The sequence below is a fragment of the Pteropus vampyrus genome, unplaced genomic scaffold (genome assembly GCF_000151845.1).
Source record: "Pteropus vampyrus isolate Shadow unplaced genomic scaffold, Pvam_2.0 Scaffold653, whole genome shotgun sequence".
In the NCBI taxonomy this organism is placed as follows: Eukaryota; Metazoa; Chordata; class Mammalia; order Chiroptera; family Pteropodidae; genus Pteropus; species Pteropus vampyrus.
This window is the reverse complement of record NW_011889434.1, coordinates 430,863-439,838: the sequence shown is the minus strand read 5'-3', so window position 1 is coordinate 439,838 and position 8,976 is coordinate 430,863. Positions and strand designations below refer to the sequence as shown.

The following is an 8,976-nucleotide window of genomic DNA, read 5'->3' as shown; positions in this document are numbered from 1 at the left end:
CACTTAGAAACTAGAGCAGAAAGTAACAGCAGCCAGATTCACAGGGTAATGGAAAAGAAGACATATAGCATTACCATGGCAACCAGACTCCAAAGGCCCCCAGCACCTGCTCCTTTCTACATAAGATTTCCCCAAAGAAGGATATTTCTTACTTCTTTGTTTTTCTTTTCAATAAAGATGTTAATTTTATTTCCCCTCATTTGTGCTTAATGTTCCAGTAGCAGTTTAGCTTCTCCTCAGCTCTCCAGCCCCTCCCAAACCTTTTTGTTTCTCCCAAACCTTTTCTCTCCTTGTCTCCCCATTCTTCCTTTCCCTTCTGTCTATCTCCTCCGCTTATCTTGTCTATTCCTACAACTTCTGCCCCACTTCCCTGGAGCAATATTTTTAACCATCTCTTCTCCCTGAGTTAAGCCTTCATTTTGGATGTTTCTTTAGCTGCAATTCTATCAGTCTAGTCAGTGTTGGTCTTTACTCTGTGTGAGCGTTATGTGGTACTCCCTCCAAAGCCTACATCCTCTGTTTTGGTACTCCCAGCTGAGGAACACAGTGCATTAAAATCCCTTCGGCCCACAGAGCAGATAAAGGGAAATAAGGTGCTCCAGTTCCGAGAATAATGATAATGATAGTTTGTTGGGTGCTATTATGTGGATGTCCCTATGCTAAAACTTTATGTTTATTATCACATTTAATCTTTATGACAACCCTGATGGCACAGGTCTTATTTATTATCTCACTTAACAGATTGGGAAACAGATGCTTAGACTGGTTAAGCCACTTGTAAAAGTTCACACGACTACTAAGTGGTAGAGCAAAGATTTGAAGCCAAATTGTCTGGCACCAAAGCCTGCCCCTTTCATGACTTCTTTCAGAAGAGGTTTGGGGAGGAAGATCCTGTCCTATTCACTAAATGGGAATGGGGTCTAAGCAAGCCTTTTAACCAGCATTATTTGAAAGGGATATGGTCAATAAATAAAAAGGTCTTGGACAACCAACACATGTCTTTCTGCTTAGGTCCATGGGAACATTGTAGCAGAAAAAGGAGCACTAGAGTTGAGGAACACTCGCTGTGAGCTACATCTCTCTTCAGACACTCAATTCATGTATTCACTCATTCTTTCTTTCAACCAACACACATTTAGCAAGCATTTCCCATGAGCCAGGCTCCACTCAGCCTATCCATAGGCCTCTGTGTTGTTATAGAAAGACTGTTCGGTGCTGGAAACCCGTTTATGAGGTCTGGCTCCCCATTTGCCATCTATGAGACTGTTTCTGGGGATAATAATACTTGTGAGCTGATGAAAACCATGACTCTAGAAGCACCTGACATGGTGCCTTACACAAGCGGGGTCACCTTTGTAGAGGCAAAATCATTTCTACATGGGAAAGCTCCACCTGAAATAAAGGAGGGTGGTGCTGAATTCTCTCAAAGACAAGATGGGCCCACTACCTCTTAGGAGGGGGTTCTCTCAAAGCAAGGATACCCAAGGCTGCCCACGACATGTACCTACTTGCCTCTTCGAGCACACGGCTTCCTCTTTCCAAATGGCTTACTTCTTGTGGTCAAAGGAGACCCAGCCCTCTGTAGAATACAGCATTTGGTTCTGACACCAATATTCTATGCTGATGAGGCGTCTGAATAAAGAAAGACACTGCCGAGGCAACATTATATTTATCATCATTATTATAGCAGAACAATGTGTGCCCAGGGTTTTGAGGGAAGTTGGCCTCACTGAACAGGGATTACAGAAATGATTTGAGTAAGGACAGGAAGGTGACAAGAAATTCTGAGGAAATCCACTCATTGTTGTTTCTCTCTTTTGCTCTCTCCTGTCTTCACCTCTTCTCTCATTTCTCTCCTCTGTTTCTTTGTGGAATTGTTTGTTTGTTTGTTTGTTTGTTTTTAGGAGAATGAGTTATTGAATAAACAGTGGAGGAACCAGCTTATGTGTGCATAATTTAGCTGACTTGTTGTTTAATATAAAGGGACTCCCTTAGCCCTTCTGGGAACTTTTATTGCAAAGTAGCAATTCTAGAAAGCCAGATCGCCTCTGCCTGCACTCTGCTGGGAAGAGCTCCTGGCTACCAGGTGCAGTGCAGCGTGTAGGTGTGCACATGCATGCCTAGGGGTGGGGGAGGCTAGGAGAAATGTCACAGAGACCAAAGCAGATAATGATGAAAATAGGAGAAGACTGGTTTGAGCTTTTGGTGGAAAGTAGCTAGTGATGGGGAACAGCTGGCTGAGGAGCCAAAGTGTCTGAGATCAACATCAACCTCTGTATCAAATAACTGGATCACCTTCAGCAGCCTGTCATTTCACCCCTTTGGTTCTTTCTTTGGCTTTCAAAAAGAGGGAAGTAGGTTTGAGCCATAGTTTCCTAGCCATTTCTAACATTTTATGACTTGGTGGTTGTACATGAGATTTTGAAGGGGTTTCTAGCCATTTTCCATCATTTTTCCCATTTAAGTCTCTTCTATTGAATTTTAGTCTCCCCTGCCTCATTCCTCACCAAATCAACATATTTCAGGCACCAAATGGAAACCACAAGGCCCTTCCAAACCACCTATGAGGGCAGTTAAGGTCACTGCCATCTCTGCTCTTGGTAAGCTGGGCTAAGCTTCTGTACAGACATTAAAGGGAACTTGTGAATCAACTACATTTTCCTTCTACTCAGCTCAGGTACAGAGTAGGTTTGAAGAGGGCAGGAAACAGTGACACAGAGCAGAGAAGACTCATGCTCTTCAGGAAAAAATATCTACTGTGCTCATTTCATCTATGATTTGTCTGGTGGTTGGAAGAATTCGCTCACTAGGATGGAGACAACCTTACCACTAATAATAGCAAAGTTTGATTTGGAAAAAAAGTATTGAATGTGGACTGACTGTTCACCATCCCTTAATGTTTTAAGGATCCAGTTTGTTCTCAGTTGACTAGAGCCGCTAGTTGCAGGGACAGACTACCTGGCTTTGTCTCCTGACTTCATGGCCAACTTGTTTGAACTTTGTGGGGAAAGGCCTATTTCATGGCAAAACTCTGTGGAATTCAGGCTGGATAACTGTGTTATTTCTTCCTGAAAAAGCCTCCAGAGTGGACTTTGAGTCCTAGGAAAACAAGTGCGTAGAGACCTGAGTAGGTGCAGAGCAGTGGAAAGGACAGAATCTGAATATGGAATTGTACATGATACAGGCATCTAAACATTTCCTGGACACTACCTACAAAAAGAAGCCTAGTTCCATCTCTGTTTCAGTCTTATTAGTTGGCTTGATTTTCACCAACTTGTAAACATAATATAGTTATATTTGGGAAAGTGAAGGCAGAATGAGAGTTGAGGTACAGGATGCGAGGCAGAAAAGACAGAGATAAACAGTGTTGTAGGTTTTCATTTTCCCATCTGCAAAATGGATCTAGAAAAGATCAATAATATCAGATCTGATTGAAACTGGAGTTAAAATAAAGATACTGAAATGTATCAAATAATAGTTATGAATCCCACCAACTGAACAAAGAATCTCTAAATCTGACCGTTGGAAGCATTGAATGCTGAAACTTCTCCTCCACAATAACCAGAACTCCTTTCCAGCTTCCATGGGGACAAGAGAATCCTCAGAATAAGGAAATGAGAAGGGCCCTTTGGTGTTATTAGCCTCTGGTGGACTCAGTTCTACCCCAGGATTCAATCGATGTAATTAACATGAGCTAAGACTCCTCAGGCACTAATTAACGCTAATTAACAGCTTCTCCGGGATTTGATCTCTGGTCTGAGGCATATCTCCTTAGTTTAGTTTTCTCTAGGAATCTTCTGACTGCTGTTGGTTGCTACTTGATCTTGAATGGAATCTCAGCAAACATTTTGCCAGAATCTGAGCCATCAAAAAAGAGCCACTTCAAATTGTCATTCTCTAGCAGCTCAGGATGAGCTGAGCTCCCCTGCCCATGATTCCAATTTCCTCCTGGGCACTTCCCTGAGGTGTGAAAAACTGTTCATACTTACTCACTGAACCTTCTAAATGGTCCTCTTCTCCTCCATTGAACTATTTCATAGGCCTGGTTCTATACATGGAAGATAATTTGTTCCCTCAAGTGCTTTTGCTGAAGGTGATACAACTGAGCAGACTTCCCTGGCTCTGTGCCACTGCTTGCATGAAACTTCAAGACCTCAGCATCCTATTTGTCTCCCCTAAAACTGGACCATAATTGAGGCTGGTTGTACTAGGGCTGCAATTGTGAAACAGCACCTTCCTTTGACTCAGCAGTGGGCACACTGCTGTGGAAAGTGAGGGGATTATAGAACACATGGGATATAATGCATGGTAGAAAGGCAATGTGAAGGTTACAGAAAGAAACTGACAATGAATGGGCAACAAAGAGAAGTCAGAGTTCTCAGAGCAACATTCTCAATGTCAAACAATAATGTTGCTAACAGTTGCAGGAGTGGGTGGCAGCAAAAGCTGGTGTGTATGATCTGCTAAGGTTTAGAGTAGCTTATTGTCTGATTAGCATCTCTGGTGACTCTTTTTGGGAGCACCTGTCATTGATTAGAATCTGTTGCTTTGGGCCATATGCAGCATAACTTTACAAAATGAATTAACCCACTCTGTACAAAAAGAAGTGATTCAATGTGGCAACTTACCTAAGGATTCCGATTTTTTACATAAGTGACTGTGGCTAAAAGGGCTTCATTAATGCAGTAAATGTAGAAGCCACAACCACAAATCAAAGAACAAGATCCACTTGCACTCAGGATGAAAAGGACTACTCATCACACCCCAACTTCATCACACTCCACAGCCACACTCACATATTGCTGGCAGCAGGGGCATTATCTTCAGATTATCAGGGAGAGCTCTGTATGTGTGTGTTTGTCTGTATGCGCTCGCATGTGTTTACCCAGATGGTGAACACTACAGTAGTGCAAGATTAAACTAGTGTATCTCTAATGTTAAATTTCTAATTCTTGTCATATAAAATTTGCTGATTATTTAACTATAACTATATGATTGGTATCATTAATGCAAATTCAGCTTTCTATGTAGTCACCAACTAACTTTTTTTTACTTTAGTGTCCAATGTCCTATTGCAACATTGAATTTATTCATGATAAACAGAAAAAAAAAAGACAGAAGGAAAGGCAAAGACAGAAGAGAGGGAGGGAGGGAGAAAGGAAGGGAGAAGGGGAGAGAGAGAGAATTCTAAAAAATTGGAGACCACTTAGAGAAGCACCACAGCATGAGTGCTGAGTGCTGTTAATCCTCCTAACTCTCCTAGTGAGGAAGGTGCTTATTAGCAGTCACAGACAAATATGCATGCATTACCAGAGATATCATGGGACTTGAACATGTGTATTCTGTTTAGGGTTGGATTGTTGGAGGATAAGCTTCTTGGAAGGGTGTCTAGCAAGTGATGACCTGTGTGATGCGACTAGCAGACAGATTCTGGGATTGGTGGAAATGAAAATCATTTCTGCCTGCTAAAAAGTAGTGTCTCTCTTTTCTAAGCCATGTAATAAATGCCCAATTCAAATATTCTGAGAGGTACTGAAGCCCTGTACCACTGTTGATGACTCATGCAGAATCTTCTTGGAGAAAGAATTACAATTGATCCTTAAACAACAAGGATTTGAACTGTGCGGGTCCACTTATACATGTATTTTTTTCAATAAATGTGTACAGTACTATAAATGTATTTTCTTTTTCTTAGGTTTTTCTTAATAACATTTTCTTTTCTATAGTTTGCTTTATTGTAAGAATACAGTATATAACACATATAAAATACAACATATGTGTATGTTATGATAACATGGTATGTGTATGACTGTTCATGTTATTGGTAAGGCTTCAGGTCAAAAATAAGCTATTAGTAGTTAAGTTTGAGGGGAGACAAAAATTATATGCAGATTTTTGACTGTAGGATTTCAGTGCCCCTCACCCCCACATTGTTCAAGGTTCAACTGTACTTTACTATCCCACTAGAATGTAAGCTACATGAAGGATGAACTTCATCTGTTTTGTTCACTGTTATATCTCTAGCACCTAGAATATTTGGTGTATGATTTGCACTCAATAAATATTTGTCGAGTTCATGTATTAATTAGTGGGAAAGTTATCCATTCCACACAGTAAATATTTATTCACCTTTCCAAATTCTGTTGCTTTTATGTTATATAAAGTCTTCACACTTATACGGCATAGATGATCACAATCCACAAATAAGTGAAATAAGATATTCATGAGCATGATCAGAAGTGAAAAACAATTTACTTTTGAGGAGAGGAATGATAAGGCCCTATTATCTCTGAAAAAGGTTGTTTCAGAGTTATGAGAGCCAAGAGATAAGGATAGTCAATGGAAGATCTGTGGAAACCTTAATAACTCTCCTGTACACCTAGTGAATTACTCTAAAGTGACTGATGGGATGAGTAATGATTCTGAGGGTCCAGCAGGGGAGAAATGGTGTATACCTGGGTGCTAGTCAATATACCTTCCCTGGCTGGAGCTAAATATTTCTGTTGTCCTCTGGACACTAAACAGCCCAGCAACAGAGACAGGATCAGTGCTCGCTAGTGCTATCGTGGTGCTGATACCTGGTTTCTCTTTGAGGACTGGGGAGGAGTTCAATTAACTTCTCCATGGGCTTCCCCCGCAAGTTTAGATACCCCAGGCTTTGTCTGCAAAATCCATGTCTTAAGAGAGCACCGAACATGTCTAACACATCTATCATTTTTTTTTCTTCTTCCTTCCTCAAGCTAAATCAAGGACTGCGAAACTCCTACCGCCACTACAACCTGTACACACTATGCATGCACACTATGAGTCTGAAGGGTGAAAGGGCTTCCTGCCTCTGCCAGCAGCACTCTCTCAGCACCAGAGATTGAGCCTTCACTTTCGAGTAAACTGTCACATCCTTGGAAGTTGAAAATGACCCTGAAAAGAAAAACACACATAGCAAAAAGGTGCAGCCTTGCTCTTTTGAGATTCAACTAAAATTCCGTGGTCCTCTTCAGCAGATTTTTTAAAAAGGCATCTGTCTTTTATTTCACACACACACACACACACACACACACACACACACACACACACACACGTACGCATGCACACAACTTCTTACCCCAATGCTTCTGAAAAGTAGCTAATGCTCTGGGAATTTCCTCAGATTGGGGGCAAAACTTGCTCTTCGAGGTACTCCTCAGACTGCTTTCTACTTCAATAAGTGGGATAGGCAAAATGGCGGGGGGGGGGGTCTAGGAAGGTTTGCCAAATGATTCTTCAACTTGGCCACCAAAATTAAGCCCTAGAAGTCACTGAATTCACCAGATAATACCATCCCAACACAGACACTGCTCCTCAGACTGAGGTTTCAGGAAACTTGCTTGTCAAGAGGGTGCAATTGCAACTTGCCTTACATAGGGCTGAATTGTGACACACTTTTTCCTGGAATGAAACATTTATGAAAATGTGCTTAATCCATTTTTAGCAGCTCCATAGTTTGTTTGTTTGTTTTTTTTCAGGATGAAATAGTATCTTTCATCCTGGAAAAAAACATTTTGCTTGTGGTAGTTCTACATAACCTCAACAATGCCAGTCCTTGGACCAATATGACAGCCAATTAATTGCAAAACGGGAAATGGGTGTAATACGTTTTGGTGCATGAAGATTCATATACACCATAAATTGATAATAAAAAGAAAAAAGACTGGACACAACTTTGTACCTTTCTCAGACCAGAAAATACTGAGGTCATCGTGAGAGAGTAAAGCTTCTTGTTGGTACAGGGAACTCTCGAATAGGCATCTCTCCTGCTGCTTATCAACTCCTAGGAGCAACCTATCCAATTCTTTGCTTCTCTTTCCTCCTTTCTTCTCCTAAAGAGTCCACTTCCAGCAGCCTAGAAAAGCCAGACATTTGGTCAATGAGACAGCCTCTCATAAGAAGGGATCTTTCTTCCCAGCAAGCTGATCCTGCTCTGCTCTCGGCATTCAAGGATCCCACTGGGCACACAGAAGGTGACACCAAAACAATGTACCCATCCTCAGGGGCCTATGTCTTCCATTAGCCAAGAATTCCAGATGACTGAGTGTGATGCTACAGGCCTAAAGGACAAGGAAAGGAAAATCGCTTCCTCCTTTCTCCTTATTACCATTACCTCATGCTGGCTTTCTGTGTGTCAAATTTCTCATTCTTGTTTTACAAAGATGCAGAGGCACAGTTAAAAGCATCTCTGGATGCATCTTTTAACATATGTATACTAATTGCCTATAATATGCCATGCTCTGGGCTGGGCCCCGGGGATTTGGTGAATAATACAGGAAGCTCATGGTATAGCCTCGTAGAATAGTGAGAGAGAGAGGCAAGTAAGTACGCACTGTAATGGAATGTGAGGGGTGCTGGGACAGGAGAAGGCCAGGGTCATTTGGGAACACATTGGAGGTCTCCTAACCCAGACCTGAGAAGAGGTAAGGGCAGTTCAAAAAGTCCTCCATGAGAAAGTGACAAAACTTATTCTAGAAGGATGAGTAAGAGTAGAGGGAAGAGTGCTTTGGTAGAGGGAACAATATGTGAAAGTATGCAAAAGCTGGAGAGACAGGCGAGTCTAGATGCATCAGTGGGACAAGAAGAGTGACTAAATCATGAAGCACCTTGAACCTCAGCCTAAGTGCAGTAGGGAACAGTTGAGGCAGCAGAAGTGACGTGATTAGGTTTGTAAAAAAGAGTGAGTTGAAAAGAGAAGACAAGTGTCTCCCAAACCACCCATCCCCACCTGCCCTTAGTTCCTTAGCCTGGAGTCCTGCCCTGGGAAATTTAGTAAGGCTTGGTTCCTGCCTTTGGAATAAAGATTGTGATGCTAACAGAAAGCAAGGAAAGAGGGAGAGGAGAGAAAAAGACTGCTAACGATGTTTTTAGGAAAATTAGTGCTTTGTATTTATTGGCCATATAAACATTATTTGAGGCTTGTAATGCTTCCAGCTCTGATTCCAAAAGCCC

General features: G+C 41.7%; 1 long non-coding RNA gene across 1 annotated transcript in view; it reads right to left on the bottom strand.

Moving 5' to 3' along the window:
* Positions 1 to 7,640: 7,640 nt before the first annotated feature.
* LOC111733831 overlaps positions 7,641 to 8,976 on the bottom strand; it is a 42,453-nt gene continuing 41,117 nt past the window's right edge. Inside the window, exon 4 of the long non-coding RNA XR_002778195.1 lies at positions 7,641 to 7,879. This is a non-coding gene — a long non-coding RNA (uncharacterized LOC111733831). The remainder of the gene's footprint in view (positions 7,880 to 8,976) is intronic.